The sequence below is a fragment of the Pan troglodytes genome, chromosome 4 (genome assembly GCF_028858775.2).
Source record: "Pan troglodytes isolate AG18354 chromosome 4, NHGRI_mPanTro3-v2.0_pri, whole genome shotgun sequence".
Taxonomy (NCBI): Eukaryota; Metazoa; Chordata; class Mammalia; order Primates; family Hominidae; genus Pan; species Pan troglodytes.
Window position 1 is genome coordinate 8739245 of NC_072402.2, and position 9863 is coordinate 8749107.

At 35.3% G+C, this 9863-nt stretch overlaps 1 long non-coding RNA gene across 1 annotated transcript; it reads left to right on the top strand.

The window, feature by feature from the left end:
* Positions 1-2562: 2562 nt before the first annotated feature.
* Positions 2563-5893, top strand: LOC134810000 (uncharacterized). The gene is made up of 3 exons (XR_010157067.1): positions 2563-2905; positions 4421-4462; positions 5748-5893. It is a non-coding gene; the product is annotated as an uncharacterized LOC134810000 (long non-coding RNA).
* Positions 5894-9863: the final 3970 nt, after the last annotated feature.

Sequence of the window (9863 nt, forward strand, 5' to 3'; positions counted from 1 at the left end):
TTACTTTTTGCTTTACAATGTATGTAGAAAACTAGAAATAAAAAAAAAAGAGTTATAGGAGAGAAAAGCTACTAAAAATATCCAGTAAGAAAATACACAATAATCCTGGTCTATTCTGCTGACCTTTTCTGGTCAGTTTTCACATAATTTCTCCACTTGGATTCTGGAGAAAGTTATTCGTACAGTGACGTCATAGGTCATGGTTGTAGGAGGAAGTGCAGCGACTGGGCACTGGATATTATCAATTTCAGCTGGACCCTGCTAAGTTCAGACACAAAACATTGTTTCTTTCCTTGTTTCCTATTATGTGAAATGAGGATGTTAGTTTAGATATATGTGAATCAAATAAAATATAATGTGAACCACACTTTAAGAATTTGGTTGCCACAAGAATTAAAAGGAAATAGGTTCAATTAATTTTAATAATATATTTTATTCAGCTCAATATGTCCAAGACATTATCATTTCAACATGTAACCGATATAAGAATAAGTATTTCCTGGCTAACACGGTGAAACCCCATCTCTACTAAAAACACAAAAACTTAGCCGGGCGTGGTGGCGGGCGCCTGTAGTCCCAGCTACTTGGGAGGCTGAGGCAGGAGAATGGCGTGAACCTGGGAGGTGGAGCTTGCAGTGAGCTGAGATTGTGCCACTGCACTCCAGCCTGGGCGACAGAGCGAGACTCCGTCTCAAAATAATAATAATAATAATAATAATAATAATAATAATAATAAGTAGTAGTAAGTGGATAGTTTCTATTCCTTTGTCTGTACGGAGTCCTGAAAATCTGGTTGATGTCTACACTTACAGCACATCTCAATTGAGACCAACCGCATTCTAAGCACTCAGTGACCACAGGATGCTAGTGGCCACCATGTTGGATGTCTATAGACAGTGTCCTGGCTCCTTTCTGGTTTGATATTGTGGGCATCTAAGTAAAATAATTATAATAGTTTAGTAGCCCTAATTATATGTCAAATATTATTCTTAACATTAAATACATTAACCCATTTAATCCTAGTGATAACATGAGAAGATGGATACTATTTGTTGTGCCCATCTTAGAGATGACAAAGCTGAGGCACAGTGAGGTTAAGTAAGCTGTCCAAGGTCACATCCAGAGGTGATGAGCAGAGATTTCAACCCTTGGGCAGCTCTAGAGATTGAGAGAGTCCTGCATGGGGACTCTCTGCAGTTCTGGATTCTGTCACATGGGGTGAGGTGTAAGAAACCGTGGCTAACACGGTGTAATCCCGTCTCTACTAAAAAAAAAAAAAAAAAATACAAAAAATTAGCTGGGCATGGTGGCGGGCACCTGTAGTCCCAGCTACTCGGGAGGCTGAGGCAGTAGAATGGTGTGAACCCGGGAGGCGGAGCTTGCGGTGAGCCGAGATCACGCCACTGCACTCCAGCCTGGGCGACAGAGCGAGACTCTGAATCAAAAAAAAAAAAAAAAAAAAAAAAAAAACAAAAAACGAAAGAAAGAACAGAAAGAAAGAAAGTGTGGCCAGACTTACATCTCAGGGTATGAGGGTCATTACTTTTGTCACTTCTTCCTGAGGCTCTGGACTGGTTCTCAGCTATTAGTAAAATGACTTGCCACACACCTGCCGGAGTCCCAAGGGGCCACATACATCACACGTGAGTGCTTTTTCCTTGTTCAACTCCTGAGTCTCTTCATGAAGAGGTAAGTTATGAGAACATAACTCCTGAAAATCACCCTCTCCTTCTAATTTCAATGTTTTTCTCTCCATTGAAATTGAAGTTGTAGCTCCTGATGCCTCCCCCACTCATTGTCCTTTTGCAAAAATTGAACAGCACTGACCAGTGAAGAGAAAAGGTTTATTAATTTTAACCTTCTAATTTGAGGGTTAATAGCTGCAGTCTTGCTGGACCTGCATTCCTCCATGAAGCCTGATTTTCAATTAACCAGGAAGTCTTTTCATTAGAACAGTGATATTCCCTGAATGGCCACAGGCTACCATGATAGTTGATTATGTTGGCACTGGAAGTGACACAGTCTTCTTTTGGGCTGCCTTTTCTTTCAATTGAGTATGTACTACTCCTACATCATGAAGTTGTTCTGGAGTCACGTAGGGGTTGACTTCGGGGTAAGATTGGGTCCAAGGTTTTGGTTCTCTTAGGTTCCACAGGAAGTTAGGCCAGCGCTTGGATGGGCTCCCTGGGAGGTCTGGCTATGATTCAGCTCTCTATAAAAGGACACAGAAAGTAGAAGGTTGGCTGGCCACAACTCATGAATTTATCCAAAACTGGAGATGACAGACTGTGAATGGAGGTGAGAGGAGGTGAGTTCAAAAGGAAAAAGAAAAAAAAAGAAAGGAAGAACCAAGGAGAAAAAACAATATTTATTAAAGCTGTAATAAATATAGCACAAATATTTATTAACATTTATGAATATTCAAGGATTAATATGTATAAAATGTTGAGAAAATGAGCTTACAAAGACTCAAGAAATCACTAAGTCTAAAATCTCTTTTAATTCCAAATCTTCTATTGTAAACCTTGTACCTCCTGCTTTCTTTTCTGCTGAAGGCCCCACCCAGAGTAGACCCTAGAAAGAGGTTTTTGGCTCCTCCAAACATCTTTTCCCTCATTCTTCAACCCAGCCTAGCATGCAGCCTTTATAGCTCATGGAGCCATATTTATTTGCTTAATTTGGATGATCTCCTGTAATTCACCAAGAGTTTCATGAACATCTATGAACCCTGCAGGTCTTGCTATGTCTTGTTGACCCAGGATCTGGCACAGGCTCATCTTAGGGACCCAAAAAAGAAACCTGCTGATTATGGACCAGGTGAACAATGACAAGAAGGGCTATTACCTGGGGAAGTTTCAGAAGTCTAAGAAAGGTTTCCGGGCTTCAGCCATCCTATCAATTCTGTGTAAGAAACTGAATTGACAACACATGTTTTTATCTTTCAAAAAGTTTTATTTTGTTTTCTGTTTGTGTTAGTCCATTTTTTACTCTGCTGTAAAGAACTTCCCAAGACTGGGTAGTTTATAAAGGAAAGACATTTAATTGACTCACCATTGCACATGGCTGGGAAGGCCCCAGGAAACGTACAATCATGGGGGAAGGTGAGAGAGAAGCAAAGGCATTTCTTATATGGCGGCAGGTGAGAGAGCGCGTACGAGCAAAGAGGGAAGAGCCCCTCATAAAGTCATCAGATCTTGTGAAAACTCACTCACTATCACGAGAACAGCTGGGGGAAACTGCTCCCATGATCCAATAACCTCCCACCAGGTCCTACCCTCAACACATGGGGATTACAAAAATTAGTAGCATTTCTATACACCAATAACATTCAAGTTGAGAGCCAAAACAAGAACACAATCCCGTTTACAACAGCCACAATTCAGGATTACAATTCAATATGAGATTCGGATAGGGATACAGAGTCAAACCATATCAGTGTTTTAAAGAAAGCATAATACTACACAATTAAAAAGAATGAAAAATTTCAAAAATAATATTAACTTTTTAATAAAAGTGCATTCAGTTACATTGGGTTTAATTTTAAATGTTGCTAAATAGAAAGGAAATTGTTTAAAGCCATAAATTATCTTTCCAGTAAGCCCCATGTGATTTATTTTTGGGGTGTGCATGTATCTTACTTGGTGCAGAATGTTGTAGATTACTTGCTCTGTTTCAAACGATAATTTCTGAAGACATTCATATCATGAGCCTAAACAGATCATTTTGTGTAATAATATACGGTTTCCTGTAGAAAGTTAGTTTTTGTTACTGTTGTTGTTTTGGTTTTTTTTTGAGACGAGTCTTGCTCTGTCGCCAGGCTGGAGTGCAGTGGCGCGATCTCGGCTCACTGCAACCTCCACCTCCTGGATTCAAGTGCTTCTCCTGCCTCACCCTCCCCAGTAGCTGGGAACAACAGGCATGCACCACCATGCCCAGCTAATTTTTGTGTTTTTTAGTAGAGATGGGGTTTCACCATGTTGGCCAGGATGGTCTCGATTTTCTGACTTTGTGATCTGCCCACCTTGGCCTCCCAACGTGCTGGGATTACAGGTGTGAGCCACCATACCCAGTCAGAACTTTTTTAAAATACTTATGCTGTTATTATAAGTATTTCTTTTTTATGATATACTTCTTTTACATAATTGTTATGAAGAAGAACATTGCATTCAACAAAATAAAAATATGGCTGAATGTAGAAAAAGTGTTATGATAAAAAATACTTATAAATTTATGTAAGCCAATATGTTTGTTCAGTTTAGAATTGTGAATTAATTTTTGTGGGGTATTTCCCAAAGAATACTATGTATAGTAGAATGATAATCCCACTTTATATCTTATTTCATAATATAATATTTGTGATATTAATTTAAGAATTGCGGGGATTTTCACATTGATCTTTCTATATTCACTTTCTTCATAGGGTGAATAAATTATTATCCTTTAATCTCAATCTCAGTATCAGGTAAAGTACCATATTAATTTAATTTCCTGTTTCTTATTATTTTAATGTGGCAATAAGTTATTTTGATTGTTGGTTAATGAAAGCAAACAAATTTTGAAAGTTTGCATTTTGTTTCCTACATAAAGAAGCAACTCAAAGACTCAGTCAAAACTATTATATTTGTTATCTTCTACAGCCATTTATACTCTAACAAAAATTTAAGATAATGTATAAGAAATTAATTTTTAATTTTATAAAAATACCTCAATGATCCCCTGATAAGCTTTCCTGAAATGTCCATGTTCATGTAAAATATGCTTAAGGATGAACTGCAATGAATTATTTTAGTTATCTTCTACAGTAATTGTAGCTACAATTTATATGCACATTTCAAACCTTCACTTATTTACAAAAATTTTTCTGTATTTCTAAATCTAAGACTATTACAAGTGAGCTAGTTTAATTCAATGTAATGTACACTATTTCCCTTCACTGAAAATATGATTCTATACCTAGAAAACCCTAAAGACTCTGCCAAAAGGCTCCTCCTGGAACTGGTAAACAACTTCAGTAAAGTTTCAGAATATAAAATCGGTGTACAAAAATCAGTAGCATTTCTATACACAATAATATTCAAGTTGAGAGCCAAAACAAGAACATAATCCCATTTACAACAGCCACAAAGAAAATAAAATACCTAGGACTATAGCTAACCAAGGAGGTGAAAGATCTCTACAAGGAGAACTACAAACCACTGCTCAAAGAAATCAGAGATGACACAAATGGAAAAACATTGATACTCATGAATAGGAAGAATCAATATTGTTAAAATGGCCATACTGCCCAAAGCAATCTACAGATTCAACACTATTACTACCAAACCACCAACATCATTTTTTACAGAATTAGATTTAAAAAATTATAAAATTCATATGGAACTGAAAAAGAACCTGAACAGAGAAAGCAATTGAAAGCATCAATAACAAAGCTGGAGGCCTCATGTTACTTTACTTCAAACTATAAGTAACCAAAACAGTATGATACTGGTACAAAAATAAACACATAGACCAATGGAACAGGATAGAAAACCCAGAAATGAGCCATCTGATCTTTGACAAAGTTGACAGAAATAAGCAATGAAGAAAAGGCTCCCTATTCAGTGAATGGTGCTAGGATAACTCCCTAGCCATATGCAAAAGCATGAAACCAAGTGACTGTTATATCTTGACCCATGCATTTCCTTACATCACTTTGCAAAACGTGAGTACCATGACGAGAGGTATCTTTGCTGTTTTTTTTTCTACAGGATACTGGCTTGTCCTAGGTTCCTAGAAGAGTGCTTGGAACATGCTTGGCCCTCAATAGCCATTTGTTGAATGAATGAGTGACAGTATGGGAGAAGCATCTAGGCTGTATGGCATCTGTGCACTTGCTTCCTTCTCTCCATTTCCCATCCTGAATCCTAGCCACAATCCTTACAATTTTAAATTGACTTCTCTCACCTTTGCACAACACAGCAAACTAATATCAAGCTCTTGTTTTCATTTATAATGACATATCACTTAGAATCTCCCAAAGAGAAAGATTATTCCCCAAATCAAAATTTCATTCTTTTCATCAGTGAACCTACAAAATAATTTGCTCAATTATTCTTATATTATTTTATATTGTATCAATAAATGCTTGTGAAATTTTTTTCTCTTGTTAGTACTTACAGAATTTTTAAAATTTTGACTCTTGGCCTGAAAAACCTATAATATTTAATATCTGGTTCTTGACAGAAAAATTTGCCGCCCCCAGTATAGACAAACATACAAATTTGTGAAATGCAGTTAAACAAATCTTAGAGGAGTGCTATCACTTTAAATGCTTATATTAGAAAGGAAAGATTTCAGAATAATAAATCAAGTTTTAACCTTAAAAAGCTAGAAAAAGAAGAGCAAACTAAGGCCAACAATAGTATAGAGATGAAAATAACAATTTAGGTTTGAACACAGTATTCAAAATGGATGGTGAATTTAAAAAAATACTTATACCTACACAATTTACAAAATTGTGGATAATGTAGCCACAATGTAAACTCCAGTTGATAAGAAACAATTCCCAAGAATGCAGAAGTGTACTGTGAAAATAATTTATAATTAAAATTCTAGGTGATTTTAAATTTGACACAGAATTTTACATATTTTTGGTGTCCATGTGATATTTCAATATATTATGTGCATACAATGCACAGTGATCAAATCAGGGTAATTGAGATATTCATTACCTCATACATTTATCATTTCTTTGTGTTGGAAACATTCAAAGTCCTCTCTTCTAGATATTTTGAAATATGTGATAAATTATTGTTAACCAGTCACCCTACTACTGTGCAATAGAATACCAGAGCTTATTTCTCCTATGTAACTGTAACTTTATACACATCGACCAATCTCTCCCTACCTACCCCCTGCCCTGGCCCCCAGCCTCTAGAAACTATTTTTCTACACTCTACTTCTATGAGATTATATTTTTTAGTTTCCATAAATAGAGAGATCATGCAGTATTTGTCTTTCTGTGCCTGGCTTATTTCACTTAACATACTCTCCTCCAGGTTCATGCATGTTGCTGTAAATGACAGGATCTCATTCTTATTTTAGGGCTAAATAATATTTTGCTGTGTATATATACCACATTTTCTTTATCCATTCATCCATTCATAGACATTTATTACTAGAAGAAATCATAGGCAAATGCTCTAAGTGATTGTTTAAAACATATGAGAAAAAAGAAATTAACAAACATGAACATGTGATGGATTTGTCTTGTTCAAGTTAGAGAGGCTGCACACAAAGTTTAATTATTGATGTTAATTTAAAAGTGTGTTTAAATGGTTTTTCCCTAAATGTGAGTCAAATGGAAGACTAGAAAATGCTGTTATTTTTTACAATGAATTTGAATGGGATAGATTTATTGCCAGTTTTGGACAAAATAAAAACGCAGCTAAAAGCCACTTACAAGGACATATACCAAAAATACAATGACACAATATATGCTGAGTATGTTAGAAGCAGTCGACTAATCTTTTTATATAGATCACCTCATTTAATCCTCAAAATGACATTATGAACTAAGCACAATTACTGACCCATGAGTTTGACTCCAGAGACTATACTTTCAATAACTCTCCTTTGTAAAAAGCAAATGCATGGTAAAAAAAAATCTATCAGAAATAGGTTAATACAAAGATAGCCTGGCAGTTGTAAAATCAAAACTCCAGCTGAAAAATATTAAATGGGACAAATGGAGGTGAAAATTACATTCCATGAAGAACACAGATAATTCATTCTATCACTACCAACAGAGTTTCTAAATACTTCAAACAAAAAGTATGTGGCATGGCATACTAGGAGAAATTGATAATCCAATTTGAATGTATAACACTCAACTTTTAGAATTCAAAGATATAATGTGAAAAAACCCACAAAGATATAACTACAAGAATGGGTTTGATATAATAGATACACACAGCATTTATCACAGGGAAAGATGAAGGTCCGTAATGAATGATTAACCCCTTATATTCAACAAAGTAGATACATGACCACATAGAAAAGTGTGCAAAGTAAAAATAAGCCCATCAACAAAATGTTAATATATTTATAAAACAATGCCTTATCTCACAGTAATCAGGGATGCAAATTATAAAATCAATCATATATGTAGTATTTATATATTATATGTACATACACATATAGATATCAATCACCTTGGCAAAAAATAAACTGATAATATGAAGGCAAAGCAGTGAAGAAATGGGCACTTACATTTGTGAATAGCATTTCATGGACCATTTAAAGAACAATGCAGTAATGCCTATCAAATATCGAGCGTGCATATCATGTGAACAGCACTTTTACTTTTGTTATCCATCACGCCATATGCCCTAAAGGCATATGTACAAAACATCCTTTGCAACCTTCTTTGTATTAATGATAAATTGAAAACAACCTGCATATTGGTCAATAAGAGGATGGTTAAGAATTTAAGTATATCCACATTATGTTGTACCACACAGACATTAAAGGGAATGAGATATAGCTGAATGCAGTCTTATGCATTACTATGACTGTAAAGTGATTTTATTGTTATAAGATATATGACTTTTTTTGTGTATATATATATATAGACTATCTATTCATATGAAAATATGCCTGCTGTTAAGAGTGGTTGCTCTGGGGGAAGAGAAGGCAAAACACTAGCTGTGTGAGGTGGAGAGAGTGAAGGAGCAATTTCTGTTTTTACTTCAGTTCTGGATGGTTCTATTGTTTTACAAAGAGCAAGACTTCAAAAAATCCTTTGAAAGTAAAATAAAGCACGGGTGTATTCCAAAGCCCAGAAAATATCGTTTGAGCAAGCAAATATTGTTTAATGTTAACCTTTGATTTTGTATTTTTTGAGAACTTATATCTGCGATATTTGTAAAGGCTTTAACAATATTAGGAATTTAAAAATCTATTCACCACTAAATTAACTTTTTAAGTTACATTTTTAATTCTTTTGGATACTGGATTATTATTTACTTTGTACTTTTGAGGATTTATTTTCAATTTTACTAAGTAAAGTCCCTGTCCTATTTTTTTAGTCATGTGTTTGGCAACAAAATTATGGAGTAAGTTGTCATGGTAATAAGATAAATACTCCGAAGAGGATGAGCCGAGTTAGGCTTGTTCCTGTATTGCTGTGGATATTCTGTATTGTTGTTTTGCTGTGCATATTCTGCATTGCTGTGGATATTCTGTATTACTGTGGGTATTCTGTATTGTTGTTTTGCTGTGGATATTCTGTATTGCTGTGGATATTCTGTATTGTTTTTTTGCTGTGGATATTCTGTATTGCTGTGGATATTCTGCATTGCTGTGGATATTCTGTATTGCTGTGAATATTCTGTATTACTGTAGGTATTCTGTATTGTTGTTTTGCTGTGGATATTCTGTATTGCTGTGGATATTCTGCATTGCTGTGGATATTCTGTATTGTTGTTTTGCTGTGGATATTCTGTATTGCTGTGGGTATTCTGTATTGTTGTTTTGATGTGGATACTCTGTATTGCTGTGGATATTCTGTATTGCTGTGGATATTCTGCATTGCTGTGGATATTCTGTATTGTTGTTTTGCTGTGGATATTCTGTATTGCTGTGTGTATTCTGTATTGCTGTGGATATTCTGTATTGTTGTGGATATTCTGTATTGTTGTTTTGCTGTGGATATTCTGTATTGCTGTGGGTATTCTGTATTGTTGTTTTGCTGTGGATATTCTGTATTGCTGTGGGTATTCTGTATTGTTGTTTTGCTGTGGATATTCTGTATTGCTGTGGATATTCTGTATTGCTGTGGATATTTTGTATTGTTGTTTTGCTGTGGATATTCTGTTTTGCTG